This window comes from Lagenorhynchus albirostris, chromosome 17 (assembly GCF_949774975.1).
Source record: "Lagenorhynchus albirostris chromosome 17, mLagAlb1.1, whole genome shotgun sequence".
NCBI lineage: Eukaryota > Metazoa > Chordata > Mammalia > Artiodactyla > Delphinidae > Lagenorhynchus > Lagenorhynchus albirostris.
In genome coordinates, this window is record NC_083111.1 from 7,367,050 (window position 1) to 7,383,563 (window position 16,514).

General features: G+C 46.6%; 1 protein-coding gene across 11 annotated transcripts in view; it reads right to left on the minus strand.

Moving 5' to 3' along the window:
• CA8 (carbonic anhydrase 8) overlaps positions 1-16,514 on the minus strand; it is a 212,367-nt gene that overhangs the window by 151,729 nt on the left and 44,124 nt on the right. For 3 of the 11 annotated variants that reach the window (XR_009536527.1, XR_009536531.1, XR_009536530.1), the window contains one exon: positions 1,776-2,308. The exons of 3 other annotated variants lie outside the window; for them this stretch is intronic. The gene's annotated coding sequence lies outside the window, so the exon portion shown is untranslated. Of the gene's footprint in view, positions 1-1,775; positions 2,309-3,315; positions 3,496-11,664; positions 11,753-16,514 lie in introns of those variants that run through there. 5 more of the 11 variants (XR_009536533.1, XR_009536528.1, XR_009536534.1 and 2 more) reach the window with 3 other exon arrangements.

Consider the following 16,514-nt stretch of genomic DNA (forward strand, 5'->3'; position numbering starts at 1 on the left):
TGTAGTTTATTATACGTGCTCTCCATACACACAGGTCAGAATTTTAAGCATTCCTTCTAATAAATATTATGCTTTCGACCCACTGGAAAGCAAAACTTTCCAGTCAACAAAAAGTCAACGAATCTTTAAAGTCAACAATCTTTATTGAACAGACGTCTCAGAGTTCCCCAGTGCTGGTGCCCATGTCGGAATTAATCTGGACCTACGGACCTTGAGTTTCTTCCTTCCGAGCATTTGCTAAATTACACTAATTTACACAATAGTGTTAATGGGTGACAATGCGTTATCTCTTCAAGGGCATTTGTATTTACAGTTAGAGAATCTCCAACTGGCAGGAGGATGGGAAGCTGAGAGGAGTTTTCGTGCACCAGGACCTCCGCAGCCTTTGTCTGGGGTTTTCCTCTCTGATTTCAACACTGAGTCTGACAAGAGACTAGCACCAGCTACCCTGAGAGCTGGAGATCTGAGCTCATCTGACAAGAGGGAACCACAAGGCGACTAAAGTTCGTCCTGGTTAAGTTGTGGGTTTAGAGCACGGAATTAGCCTGGTCTGGACTCAACTTCCAGGGAACCGTCACTTACGAAATCTTAAACCTGTGTTATCAGACAGGTTTTTAATTTCTCTAAACCTCAGTTTCTTCATCTGTGAACTGGGGGTGATATTCACAACAATTTTGTTAGAATTCAGAGTAACACGTTAAGATCTCAGCACAGGGCTGGAACACGGAAAGTACTCGGTAATTGGTAGTTATTCCCGTTTCATGTTGGGAGTTGAGACGCATTCGTTCTGAAGTCATAACATCTCAGACTGGAAGGGACCCTCGAGGTCCCCCGATCCAACCGCGACTGCCAGCCCCCAGCCACGCAGTCTGTGCGGGGCACCTTCTAAGACACGTTGGACTTAAAACCCTTCCAATCGGGACTGTTGCCAACAAAGGGGAAGAGACGGGTAGGTGGTGTGAAGGCACACTTGCTAAAATGGGTTGTAAGAAAATAGAACCTGATATTTCTTGCGGGCTTGGTTTTCTGAGCAGAGCACTGGTGCCAGTCGTTCTCCTGGATCAGAAGGGAAACTCCCCTCTAAGGTGATACTTTCTGAAAGGCACTTTGAAAACAACCCTCTCCCCAATCCCTTATAAACCACAGCTGTTAAAATCCAGAGGTACCCGGTTAGCTGCGAAGGATTTCTTTCCAACACAGCTAATAAATGAGACGCTGCTAGGAGAACCTCGGCACGCACCGCTTAAGCCCGGGTCTTGCACTGTGACACTCAGCTGGGGCCTGGCGCCAGCCAACATGCTCATTGACGCATTGAAGTTTACGCCAGGAATCACAACAGTGCCACCTGCATTCCGGCTGCGAAGAGCGAGCCTGCCAGGAAAAGTCAGCCCCGGCTTTGCATGTCCTTCCCCAGCGCCTGGGGCTGGAGGACACAATTAGCTATCAGCTCCACCCCCCACCTGCCACTCGACCTTGGTCATGAGTCATCATCCTCCCTGGGTCTCAGTGTTTTGCCAGCCAAGTGGTGACAATCGTGATCACCTGCCTCCCTCACCTGATCATTAGGGCTCTAATGGATTTCATTTTCAGAGAGTGTTTTCACATCCTTGACAGGACATGGCTACCCGGTGTCAGGAAAAAGCCATTATCATTATTGACCTCAGAACCAAAAGTGGGATGCTTTTTCAGGCTTCCGTGCTAATTAAGATGGTAATATCTAACCTTTATACAATGCTTTCCAACACATGCACACACACAAATATCTAAAAGTTCACGATTTTGAAATATGAGTTTATTGTGCACGATTTTGAAATATGAATTTACTGTTGCAACTGCTTTCTTGGAAAGGCAACGTGCTTCAGTGTAGCCATTTACGATGAAGAGTTGCTCCAAAGATGCTCAGTCCAGATGGCCAGAGCTGGCCTCTGCTTCTCAGTTCATTAAACAGTCTCCCTTTCACCAACAGGCCTCTCATTGTAAGGCAGCCCGGGCCGCAGCTGATGTCAAAGGCCCCATTCTCTGGCGGCTGGATTGTTCTCATGAAGCGTGCCCACACGCGTTCTGTGGCAGATAGGGACGGGGCTGGCACTGCAGATGTCGCTGCCACCGCCACTGTCACTCTCCCCATCACACGCTCTTGGGTGTCTTTCCAGAGATTGGCACAAAGCTCAATTCAGAGTTTGCCTTTGACCGATGCGCACTTGGCCTGCAGATGGACGGGCGAGAAGAAAAAGACGTCCCAGTGTGTCTCCGCGCTGGCCTGGGAAAGTTTGGGAATTCCTGGCTTAGTTACCAGCCTCTACTCGGGCTGAAAAAACAAATCAGAAAGTTGCCAGTGGTTTCATTCAGCCTACAAAACCAAGTTAATGCAACTCTGTGAGTGAGACCATCAATGGACAAAAGTCAGGAAATCCAAGTCTGCCCTTCCCACAGCCCGTGGAGCCCTCCACACATGGGGGACTGTGCCGCTGCCTGGACCGCGAGGTACATCCTTGCCAAAGCACAGAGCCGCCCGGGGCCGTCCTGGGAATATGCCCACCGCGAGGGGTTTGGCCAAGGGGAACACGGGCTCTGCATTCATTACGACTTCAGCTCTAAAATGATTCACTTATTGAAAGAATGCCATTTACAGCAATATGGATGGACCTAGAGATTGTCATACTAAGTGAAGTAAGTCAGAGAGAGACAGATATTATATGATCTCACTTATATGTGGAATCAAAAAAAATGATACAAATGAACTTATTTACAAAACAGAAAGGGACTCACAGAGAATGAACTTATAGTTACCAAAGGGCAAGGGGAGGGATAAGTTAGGAACTTGGGATTAACAGATACACACTACTATATATAAAATAGACAACAAGGACCTACTGTACAACACAGGGAACTATATTCAGTATCTTGTAATAACCCATGATGGAAAAGAATCTGAAATATACATATATATAAAGCTGAATATATATATATATATTATACATATATATAACTGAATCACTTTGCTGTACACCTGAAACTAACACAACTTTGTTAATCACCTATTCTTCAATTTAAAAAAAGAAACTGGAAAAATAATATATCACATATTGACTGAAAAGTACACACATGGTAAGTGAGCAGCGCGCTGAGTTTTTACAGCATGAACACCCCATGGAATCAGCACTCGGTCACGAAACGGAGCAGAGCCAGCACTCAGAAGCCCTGGATGTGCCTCTTCTCAGCCTCCAACTTGATGATAAAACCAGATCATAAAAATCAACAGAAAGTATGATGTAAATGGAGTCTGAGACCCTAGAGGAGATTAGAAAATCTTACTTGAAAGTATTTCCTGGAATTGAGCTGCACTTGGTGGGAAGCGGGTGGCAGTCCTATCGCTAGAGTTTACACCCAGCACAGGGGAGACAGAACGTGTTTCCTCCGAGAGGTTCCTTAGGGCCCATCTTCCGAGAGGGACGTAGGGCACCCGATATCCTTTCCCCCCGCAGGCAGATACTCCTGGTAAAGGAAACACATATAGCAGATGGTCTCTACCAAGGACGCACCTCAGAAGCTCTGTCAAGGGGGTCAGCGCTGGGCCCACCCAGGCCTCTGAGTCGGAGCTTCTGGACAGTGGTCTGACCACGTAAATCTCAAAAACTTCCCAAGGAGATTCCAGAGTGCAGCCCTGGGTGAGAACAACTCTCTTAAACTGTTATTCATTTTTCTCTTTCATTAAACAAATACCTTCAGAGCCCCTTCCCTCCAACAGATCAAAGGAGGAAGGTTCAGGAAGGCCCAGGAGGGCACGGTGAGGGGGCTTAAGTTAGTGTCTCCCCCTCCTGACTTTAGCTGGGCTGATTCTCCCTAATCAGATGCTGCTTGGCTGTAAGTACCCACAGAGCCAGTCAAAGCCAAGGGCTCTGCCTCCCCCGACCTCACAAGATCACTTCCTTTTTGTTTGTAACTCCAGGCTTTGCATGTACCTGAAATGCAATCTTTCCTCTCATCTACACAGCAAACTCCTACACATACTGCAAGATCCTAATGAAATGTTCCTACTCCATATACATTTCCTGACTTAGTCCTTCTTCTATGCCCCCAACATCCCAGCAATGGCCCCTGTACGGCTCCTACCACACCACACTGTAATTACCCTTTGTGATGCCTGCCCCACTGAATGGACTGAGGTTTTCCTTTTTCTACATCTGCATCCTTGGGGCCTAGGATGGAAGCGGGGAAGTGCTGAATAAACAGATAACAAATGGATGGGTGCATGGGTGCATGGAGGCATGGGTACAGAAAGTGCTTTGTAATGTGCAAACTTCTATTTCTATTTGTTCCATAACTAGCAAGCAGATGGCTCTCTGGAACTCACACTTTCCTTTTTATGTAGACTCCCAACCTTCCTTCCCACCTTTTAAGTAAACGGCCAATTCTTTCCCATTTCAACAATAACTCTACACCTTCACTGTGTCATTGTTAGCAAAATGTCATCTTTCTCTTTAGCATCATTATGCTCTCACTCATTTCCAAAGTCTAAGCTTCCAATGGGCCTTTTGCCTCTTTCTTTTACCCCTAAAGGAGCAAACAGAGCCCTTGGAATTAACATCTAGAAAGTGTGCCTGAGAACCGCCAGCCAGGAAACAATGGCATTGCGGCCACCCCTTGTCTACACTGTCATTTAGCAGGTGGTTCAGTTCCTGCCAGGTGTGTATACACAGCAAGTGATTTCTTGGGAAGAATAAACCACCAGCAGCCCGTGCAGTGGTGGTAAAGCTGAGAGCCCTGGGGCAGGGCTCTTCCATAGGAGCCAGTCGTTTCCTCGATGGAAGAAATGTCTGGGAATCAGAGTCCTAGCATCCGAGGCATTTCTACATTCCAAAAGCAGCCACGTAGCAGAAGCATGGTCAAAATAAGGCATTTGAGGGCTTCCCTGGTGGCACAGTGGTTGAGAGTCCACCTGCCGATGCAGGGGACGCGGGTTCGTGCCCCGGTCCGGGAGTATCCCACATGCCGCGGAGCGGCTGGGCCCGTGAGCCATGGCCGCTGAGCCTGCACGTCCGGGGCCTGTGCTCCGCGACGGGCGAGGCCACAGCAGTGAGAGGCCCACGTACTAAAAAAAAGAAAAAAGAAAATAAGGCATTTGAGGATGTGAAGAAAATGGAATAAAAATTGTAATGGTTAGAAGAAGAGGGAATTGAACGGTTGGAGATAAGCAATGTTAACTAGGGTTACTCCTCTCCGAGGGGAAGCCAGCGTGGGAACACGTAAAGAAAGCACGTATTAAGATCACCCTCGGACTTCCCTGGTGGCGCAGTGGTTGAGAGTCCGCCTGCCGATGCAGGGGACGCGGGTTCGTGCCCCAGTCCGGGAAGATCCCACATGCCGCGGAGGGGCTGGGCCCGTGAGCCATGGCCGCTGAGTCTGCACGTCCGGAGCCTGTGCTCCGCAACGGGAGAGGCCACAACAGTGAGAGGCCCGCGTACCGCAAAAAAAAAAAAAAAAAAAAAAAAAAAAAGATCACCCTCATGTGTGTCCCAGAAAGAATAAGGTCACAAGTACCTGCAAAGGACAGCATCACCAAATGGGAGGTGCTGGAGAGCCTGAACACTGTGCCTGCCTAGACTCCCCTCCACAGTGGTACACGAGGTACTGAGCAAAGTGCCTCACATCTCTACTGCCCTTTGTTTCCTCATCTGAAGACATTAAGAAAAACACCAGGACGTCCCTAGTGGTGCAGTGGTTAAGAATCCACCTGCCAATGCAGGGGACATGGGTTCGATCCCTGGTCCAGGAAGATCCCACATGTCACGGAGCAACTAAGCCCATGCACCACAACTACTGAGCCTGCGCTCTAGAGCCCGCGAGCCACAACTGCTGAAGCCCATGTGCCACAACTACTGAAGCCCACAAGCCTAGAGCCCGTGCTCCGCAACAAGAGAAGCTACCGCGATGAGAAGCCCACACACCTCAATGTAGAGTAGCCCTCGCTCACTGCAACTAGAGAAGGCGCACACGCAGCAATGAAGGCCCAACACAGCCAAAAATAAAATTAAAAAAAAAAAAGGAAGAAAGAAAAACACCAGCAGCCTACACTCACTGAAACCTTACCCTGTGCCAGGGGCTATTGCAAGCACTTCGTGTATTAACAACGAACTTTTGAAATGAGAAGGCTGAGTCACAGAGAGTAAAGTACTTTGCTCAAGATCCCAAGGCTGAGTAGTAGCGGGGGCCAAGACTGAACAGCTACCTTACACCACGTCTTACCTATCTATCTATCTGTTTCTGTGAAAGCTAAGTCACCTGTTTCAAGCACTTAATTTAGTGCCTTTGCCATGAGAAACACTCAGTAAAAATTATCTCATCACCAGCATCAACCTCGTGGCCACCACTGATGAAACCAAGCAGAACAGCTGCATTTGCTGGGTTCCAAGTCTTGGGTGCTTAGGTTCTTTTTTTTTTTTAACTAAATCTTTTGTAGATCTTCATCAAATAATGTAACCTGTAAGCTAAACACCAGATACCTCAGAGCAGCTTAAAGAAAAATTAAGGGTGACATAGGCAAATATTTCTTTCTTGTAGTAATTGATAGCTTTGTAGCTTGACTCCATAAAACTTGGCTGCATGACTCACTAAGACTTGAAGACATGTTTCATACTATTTGGATTCCTTCCACAGGACACCATCGAGCCAGGGGAAAAAGATTTATATGCAGTCCTTACCGTGGTGTACATATTTGGGGCATGTATTTGGGCTTTTCTCCAGAAATCATGCTAGTGTATCTTGTCTAGTAAGAGATACTGGATGCCATTCAAACCAGGTGTTATTTCACAGGTCACCTTCCTGTTTTTCAAGATGTTTTAGTTCCTTACAGAGTGGCTTGGTGGTTTTCACTTGGTTGGCGTTGATTCTGAGTGGATGGGCCCTTCAGTCACGCTCCCTAAATCCAAAAGGAGACTCTTTTAGTTGCTCGGGCCGCCGTAACAGAGTACCATGGACCGGCTGGCTTAGACAACATTCATTTATTTCCTCACAATTGTGGATGCTGGACGTCTGAAATCAAGGTGTCAGCAGGGTAGGTTTCTGCAGAAGTCTTTCTCCTTGGGCTTGCTTGGCCACCTTCTCCCTGCGTCCTCACATGGTCTTCCCTCTGTGCGTGTCTGTGTCCTAATTTCCTCTTCTTCTAAGGACAGCAGTCATACTGGATGAGGGCTCACCCTAATGACCTCGTTTAAACTTAATTACCTCTTTAAAGGCCCTGTCTCCAAATAAAGTCACATTCTCAGACACCGGGGGTTAGGACTTCAGTGTAGGAATTTTGGAGGAACACAACTCAGCCCATAACAGAGACTTAGAGAGATGGGAAGAGAGAATCCCACACAGAGGTGGCTTTGATTCCAGAAACAAACATTCCTTGGAGCCCACGGTTTGTAAAACACTGTAAGTCTAGCTTCTGATGCTGCCCGTCTCCTCTATATCCGTCTCCAGGAACTAGTCCAAGGGAAGTGCCATCCCAGCAAAGTTTCCAGAACCTTCTGTTGCATCTCCATAAACTTCTTGAACCCTGCTGGCCACACCTTGGTGTCCTGCCCAGCAGACTCTGCACCGCCACGTTCAGCACGATTCCCGGGAACACAGGGTTCTTGTGTATAGCATGTTGGCACCAGTGCTGAAGTCAACCCTCAGCCAATACGGCTAAGCAAGCTGGAAGTAATCCATCCTCTCAATAGCTGCTATAATTTTAGTACTTATTTACTACAAACATTGAATTTTGCCTTCAGGCCTCACAGAGAACAGCCCTGACAACTTCCAGAAACATATGTGAAATGCCTAACATAGCGCACACAGCTGACTAGAAACACTCCTAGTGCGAGTGACAGGAATGTGCAGAAGTGGAGGGCGTGAGGCCGTGAATCCAAGAGGAAAGCTCTCCAGGTCTGCCCCTGGTCACCCTGTCCCACTTATGACTTCTGATTTGGGACCCAGAGACCTGTAACCCTGACTCTGCAGAGACTTTAGGCCCCTGTCTCTTTCCGTATCAGTGAAACAGGGATTAAAACTATATCGTTCTCTTCCCCCCAAACTATTGTAAAACCATAAAAATGAGATGGAACTCGAAAACAAACTTGGGAAAAGGCAAAATAGACTAAATTCAAAATAGACTAAATAATATGATTTTAATTATAACCGTCTAAACCAATTTAAATCCATCAAGTGCGTCATTTTTATTCTGGCCTTGTTTACTAGTTTATACACCTTACCAGGTAAAGACTAAATGGCTCCTACAGTAAAAGTTCTATATTCAGGCCCATGAGAAGATTTAGATCTATGCTTTCATTGCCCTTAGGCTATCTTGACTGACTCCTGAAGTCTCTGGACTTCCATACTGCAGGATAGAAAAAGAAGAGCTCATTGTAACTTCACAGACGCCGAGAGCTGGCTGTAGTACAACATACGACCACCAGGGGACAGCATAGACCTGATGCTGCTTTAGACTTCACTAGGTTTGGGCCACTTGCTTTCTCTAGTGTCAAAGTGCCCTCCCTTCCCCCAGGAAAACCTCTCTGCGCTGCAGGATCTGGAAGTGCCCCAGGCGCAGCGGCACACAGCCCCCGGGAGCAGGCCCTCGGCCTGAGCTGGAGTCCAGCCCTCCTCCTGCCCTATGCACGGCAGGGCACTCAGCTGCTGGGCAAGGTGGTGCTGAGAGGTGGTCCCAGAGAACAGGCACACAGTATACAGGCATCAAAAACGACCAGACTTAGGTTAGCGCTGAACTCACAGTTTCGCAGGCCCCAGAGCTTTCTGCAGCGTCAGAGAGCAGGAACCAGCTTTCGGGGGAAGAGGCCGCCTGGGGCACTTGCACCAACAAGACCCCAGACTCCCGGTAAAGGATATTAGTAAACAGCAACCAAGGATATCATACGTAAAGTTATTTTGTATTTTCAAAGTGTTCTGACCTCACTCTTATTCATTATTAGCTAATAATTCTGAACCATCACCTTCATGTTATGGATGAAACAATGACACACGAGAAATCAGGGCTTTAAGGAGAAAGCAGCGGGGCCCAAAGCAGAAGCCAAGTCTCCCTCGTACCATTAGTTGTTAAACACGCTAACCCCCAACTCCATCCCCACCCCCAAGCGCAGAACCGCTAACGGTACGAAGAAAACCCCAACCTGGAAGCCAGACGCATTTGGAAACCAGGTAGAGAGGGCATGAGACAGCAGGAACAGAAACTTCGCCTGCCTCCCCCCATGGGGTATTCTGCACCTCTGAGGCTGTGTGGAAACGAACACGACCTGTCTGTCGAGCACAGATGTGGCCGGAGGGGAACCGAGGCAGCATTGCAGCGTCGCGCGGGCAGATCTGCGGCGACTGGGTCGTAGGGACCACTGCGCGCTCTGCGCCCGGCACCTCCCGCGGTTCCCACGCACCGACCTCCCCTTCATCCCTGTGACTGATGCTCCCGGACCCCGCCCGGAAATTCTGTCTATGAGCTAATTATGGTGAATGACCTAAGTGCGCTGGGCAGGAGTCGGCAGGTGAGGATCGGTAGGTGAGAGCTGACTATTCACGACACGGCAGCCTTTGATGCGAGCGGAGCAGAAAGTTTGGCGGAAACTCAACACCTCTTAGAAGTAGAGATTGGTCAAGAGGAAGAAAGGAGAACCCATTGTGGAAGTTTTCAAGAAGGAGACAAAGATGCCTGTGTTTTGTATCGCTCAGCTGCCTCAAGAAAATGTCCATTTGTTTCCTTTACACTCCTTTTACATTTTAAGTGGAACCTAGTGAATGTGTCTTTTCAGGGTTCCCAATTTCACCGTTTTCTCTACACCTCATGTTGCCATTTTAATGAAGCATCGTTTTTCCAGAGAGTGTGGGAACAAAACTTATTTAATGACCTCTCAGAGCAAACACTGAGTTCTTCGAGTATCTCCCTGAATTAAAACCCGCACCCCACAATACACTTCCTTTTTTAAATGCCAGTTTGCCAACTACTGCAAACCGATAAACAGGGCTTCCCTTTACTCTCAAGCCACAGGGTTCCTGTCGATCTCGCAGCCTGGGGGATCCATGAGAAACCCCAGACCCCCAGCCCTCAGCTGTGCCCTGGGAGGGCTCAGTGGCACAGCAGTGGTCCCCTTGGCAGCACAGGGGACTCAGCAGAGACCTAGGATCACCTTGGAGGTTATCCAGTCCAACTTTTCACTTTACAGACAAGGAAACTGAGGCAGGTGGGGAGAGGATGCAGAGGCTACATGGGTGTCACAGGTGGGTGGCGGGAGCCACGGAGGCTGAGGTTGGCCCCATGCCGTTCCCACACCCTCTGCCTCAGCATCACTTAGGGCAGATGTGCAAAGTGCCTGTTCCTGAGCCCCTTCTCAAAGCTACTGAACTGGAATTTCGGGGGGTTAGGGACTAGGAATTTATATCTCAACCACACCACACCGCTGCAGCTGTGATACACACTACCTTTTGGGAAGCGCTTGTAGGAGTAGAAAGAAAACAAGCTTGGAGTCAGAAAAGATCTGGTTTGAATCTCTTCTCTGCTGCTTACCAGCTTTGCACCTTTGGCGAGCTAACGACTCTGAACTCTGGGTGCTCATCCATAACCGGGGCGGCTGTGAGGGCCACAAGGGACGGTGCATATAGGCACCCTCAGGTCCCAAGGCCTGACACTGGAATGCACTCAGTCAGAGTCACCTGTCCTCGGGGGAGTGCTGGACTGGAGCCCCAGAGCTCCCATTTATGGACTATATGAGACTGGCCTCATCACTTGCGTCTTTCGAGCCACAATTTCCTTGTCTGTAAATGGAGATAATAGTATTACCTCCTCCCAGGAATGCTGTCAAAGTCAGATGTAAATATCATGCTGTAGCTGCATGGACTGGTCATGAAACAAAACCACTCCAGGTCTTTCACACAGACAGGATTCAAGGCAGGGGTTTGATTCCACAGGGGATGGAAGAGCTAAGAGGAACCAAACAGAATAAAGAGCTCATCCTGAGATTGGCTGCCGGCAGGTCAAAGGAAGGCGGTAGTTGTACACAGTCCAGGCGTCAGGGTCCCTAGCAGGAGCTAGGACCATGGTGGGGCAGGAGAATTAACACCACAGAGAAGAACCAGCTGGATGTGGAGAGCCCACACAAGGCAGATGGGAACGGGGAGAAAGGCCTTCACCACCCTGTAGTCTCCTTGCCTGGAGGAGGGAGAGGTCAGAAGACAGGGTGGCCTGGGGAAGGTAATTCCTGGAGATACAGAGCAGAGAAAAAGGGTGACACTGGGTCTAAGAGCAAATAAGCAATGCCTGGCACACACACATAAAAACACTGACACGGGGGCTTCCCTGGTGGCACAGTGGTTGAGAGTCCGCCTGCTGATGCAGGGGACACGGGTTCGTGCCCCGGTTTGGGGAGATCCCACATGCCGCGGAGCGGCTGGGCCCGTGAGCCATGGCTGCTGAGCCTGCGCGTCCGGAGCCTGTGCTCCGCAAGGGGAGAGGCCACAGCAGTGAGAGGCCCGCATACCACAAAAAAAAAAAAAAGGAAAAAAAACACTGACACCGTCTCAGACACAGAGGAGGCGTTCTCTTAGTGCCTGTCACTGTAGTTGTCAACCACGACATGTAACAGCCTGATGAAGAAGGCACTTGGCAAGAAAAGCACATGTTTGTCAGAAGCCTACCTTTCATTAGTCACATACAGGCATCATTTCTCCAGGGCTGGTGACCACGTGGAAGGGAAGTCCGGAAATTAGAATCCTAGATGGGACTCTAATAAAAATAAATTGAGGCTCAATTTCTTCATGTATGAAAATGTAAATAACACACTATTTCATAAAGTATCATGAGGATGTGATGAGCTCATAGATATGAAGTACTTCATACACTCAAAGTCCTATACAGATACAGGATTTGTTTGTATTCTCAAAAAGGGGACATTTTCAAAAAACAGGTTCACCATGACCTACACTCAATCTAATTACTTATTTTTCCAACTTAGTTTTCAAGCTCATCATTTTCTTTTCAGGAATTCAAATAGAACACCATTGGAGCAAATAACTATGAAATATATAATTCAGTACCACCAAAATGATGTTCCAAACAAAAGCTTCCATGAGAACCACCAGGCTAATGTGATAACACACTGTTCTATGAACAGAGAATTCTTACGCATCCTCACAAGCCTTGACCATCCAGTTTTTCTGTCTCCACTGATTAGACTGATGACCCAGTGGCTACTTAATGACGTGATACATATATATGTAATAAAAGCTATTATTTGACTCATCTCTTTGTGTACTTCATGTGCATTATTACCACTTTATTATATGGTAATAATTCTCATTATTTGCTTTTATTATTATTTCAGCTTCTCAGCTGGAAAATCATTGATAGTCAGAATGCTGAATTAACTTGCCCAAGGCCCCTCAGCTTGGCACCAGCAGAGCCAGGATTGGATCCCAGTTCGGGCTGAGTTCTAAGCCAGCTGCTCACCTCTACCTGTCTACACATTTGCCTTTGGGGTGCTGTTCACTGAAGGAGATGATTCTGTGTCATCAATTATAATGGAAAGAGCCTTAAACTCAGAACAAGAAGATATGAATTCTATACAACCTGGCTCTAGCCAGTGCTGTGTCCTTGCCCACAAAATGATAGAATCAGTTTGAAGGTGAACTTTTACAAGTACAACATTTGCTAAGTTTTATAAATTCCTGATTAATCAACAGTTCTGATAACAAAAATGCTATTGTTTTGGCATGGTGTTCATGAACAGTTAACGACATTTGATATATCTTCGTAACGAGAAAACGATTCACTTCTGCTCTTTTGTTCTTTTTTTATTAGCCCAAGCCATTGTGCCGGGCATTGGGAAATACTGTGAAATTTACTGTTCTTAACATACTTTTAAACCTCTTAAAATTTTTCCCCAAAGTAGTACATTACCTATTCGGGCACATTTTATTCTGTTGGTTTTAACAAAGACTGTCCTGGGACGTGGCCAGACTGCCAGCGTGTCCCTGAGTGTCATCCATCACCAAGCAGCTGGCAGAGCTCGCCTGGGCTTGGTGAGCCAGGCATGAGGCCAGGAACCAGGACCAGGTGAGAGAAGAGGGAGGGGAGCCCGGGAGAGGGCAGCAGTGGAGGGCGGGTGTGAGGACGGTCAGGAAACCCCAGCTGAGATGAAGCAGTTGGAGGCCCGGGTGGCCCCGCAGATCAGTCTGGGCCTTGCGTGTTAGCTCAGGAGGGATCACGAGTGACTTTTGAAGGAAGAAAACCAAGCTCCAAGTTTGCACGGCCTGACATTTGCAAAGAAAGGAGAAGACCAACTGTCTGAACGAGGAAAATTCCCTAGAAGGGGCAACAAGGAGATGCCAGGGATTGAAGGACAAAGAGACCAAAACTCCTCACTTTCCCTGGACCACAATGTAGAGAGCCAAAGCAGGTAACACAAAGTGACCACCCCCCAGGAACATGGAAAACAGTTGTCCCCAGAGAGCTAAGCTGGTGAGTCTACGTTTCATGTAAGAGGTTAGTCATCTGGTTAACCCAAAAGACTGTTGAGAGGTGGTCAGAACACCCAAAACGCCAGTGCAAAAGGACTCGAGAACTACCATAGGAAGGCCGACTTGCTGTGTGATTGTAATCAGGCAATCAAGAGAATCAGTCAATTATACTGAACCCTATCAGAAGAAAGGGTGAACTTGAAAGCATGGTCAGCCTCACACACAGATTCAGGAAACATGAAGATCCACCAGGGGGTGGTACCCGCACAAGCGCTGATGAAGGGGGCGGGTGGAGCGACCCACAGACCCCAGCCCTACGATCAGTGGACCTGAAACCCAGTGTGATTAATTATCTAAATCAGACAACTCCTTCTCTTTGCTCTGATTCTGTATTCACTAGGGTATCTCCTGAGTATAATTTTACTCCCCAAGGAGAGCTGCCAGGAGAGAGCGCATATGCTCGTCATACTGGCCTGAATCTCTCTGCCAAAGGGATGCTCAGAGTTGCCACCGCAAAATAATACTGGCACTTTGATGTATACCTCAGTCTTCTGTCACCTGAGTTAATGGGAGTCGGCCCCTGATGGCTGGATTCATACCAAGTGTGCTTAAAATGTTAAATGTTTGAAGCTTTAAAGCTGAGAACCTGATCTGGGATAGTGTGGAATCTATAGATGGTAAATGCCAATTTAGGAGACACGTGGGCATTGACACAACCAACCTTCCTTAATAATATCCCAACATTGTCACATGCCATTGTACAGACCCAGACAAATAACAGTATTAGATGTGCACCTGCCAGTTCACCTCAAATACTCCTCCAAACAGCTTTGTAGCCTATAAAACTGGAGGAATTGCTGTCTTGGGCCAGATCTGTGTTGCAGGGAAGGATTCCAGGTCTTCAAACTGTAAATAGCAGTGGGCATTAAATTGTGAACTGCTACAGCATGGTGTAGATGTGGTGAGGAAGACAGCTATCTGCACAGCTTTCCATGATACTCCAACTATCCTTCAGAGCTCTGCTTAGGTAACTTCTGGGACTTTTACTGATTCTTAGCAATTTTTTTTTTTTTTTTTTTTTGCGGTACACGGGCCTCTCACTGCTGTGGCCTTTCCCATTGCGGAGCACAGGCTCCGGACGCGCAGGCTCAGCGGCCATGGCTCACAGGCCCAGCCGCTCCATGGCACATGGGATCCTCCCAGACCGGGGCACGAACCCGTGTCCCCTGCATCGGCAGGCGGACTCCCAACCACTGCGCCACCAGGGAAGCCCCGATTCTTAGCAATTTAATCCATGTGTACCAAAAATCAAATAGCCCTCTGCCCATAAACAAATAACCCACAATATTTGTATTAGAATGCTGACATTCTAAAAGTCAAGAAACAGGAGATATTATAGCTGAAGAGACAAACCATTTTGACCCATAAAAAGGTTTTTAATTTCTTTGAAGGTAACTATTAAAATTAAAATTGTAAAGAAACAATAGATTAGAAAGATATTTGCAGCAAATACAGCAGTTAAAAAGGGAAAGAAACATTTTATTAAAAATTATCCAAAATTCCTAATAAATAAGTGAAAATGAAAAAAGAGAAATTCTACTATATACCTATTATTTTTAAATTTTGGGGGTCACACCATGTGGCTTGTGGGAATCTCAGTTTCCCATCCAGGGATTGAACCTGGGCCACAGCGGTGAAAGCCCAAATCCTAACCACTAGGCCACCAGGGAACTCCTTACTACATACATATTCAAAAGTAAGCAAGAATACCCAGCAAAATTTAAGTACAGTTGGGAAGAAAACAAGATTCTTATGCTATTAATGGTACATATTTACACAGCTTTTCTTGATTTCATTACACATCAAGAATGATGGAACCATTTACATTCTTTTACAACTAGTCTGATGTTAAGGTTTTTATCCTAAGTTAAAAAAAAATTAAAGAAATAAAAGGCTACATGCATTAACACAATCATTCTAGTATTACTGGTAACAGAAAAACTTGAAAACAACCTAAATTTCCAAAGAGAGACAATCAAACTGACTGTGCTGCTGAGTTATGTTCAGTAGAATGTGATACAGTCATTTAAAATTGTAACATTTAGGTCTGTGTAAAATTTGGGGGAAATGTTTAGAATATGCTAATAAACATAAGTCTGAGTATCTGATTTTAAGTGTATTACAACTACAGCTATGGAAATATGTGAGCGTGTGAACAAAGTCTGGGAGACAACAGGAAACAAGAAACTCTTGTGATATATTTGAATCCACCACTTACCGGCTGGCAAGACCCTGGGCATGTTACTTAACTGCTCTGTGCCTCAGTTGCCCAGTCTGTAAAATGGGGATAATAATAATACCTACCTAGTAAGGTTACTATACAGATTAAATGAGTTATTGTATGTAAAAATGCTTTAAAAACTGTGTATTTTGTATATAACACAAAATAAGTGCTAAACATATTGCTTTATCTATCAAGACTTCAGAATGTAACACCAACAAACTAACACATAAGGTCTTTTTAAAACGTAAACCACAAAATCATTATCTCAAATAATAAAGTTAATATTAATGTCTCAATATCATTTAATACTCAATATATTTTCAATTTTTCCCTAAATGTCTCAAAACTTTTTTCATACACGTACTTGTTCAAATCAGGATCCAATAAAAGACACACACATTGCATTCAATTGATGTCTTTTATGTCTCTTTATACCATCACGATTTCCCTACTTTTTTTTTTTTTTGGCTGCACTGGATCTTCATTGCTGCATGCGGGCTTTCTCTAGTTGCGGCGAGTGGGGTCTACTCTTTGTTGCGGTGCTCGGGCTTCTCATTGTGGTGGCTTCTCTTGTAGCGTAGCATGGGCTCTAGGTGCACGGGCTTCAGTAGTTGTGGCTCGCGGGCTCTAGAGCGCAGGCTCAGTAGTTGTGGCACATGGGCTTAGTTGCTCTGTGGCATGTGGGATCTTCCCAGACCAGGGATCAAACCAGTGTCCCCTGCATTGGCAGGTGGATTCTTAACCA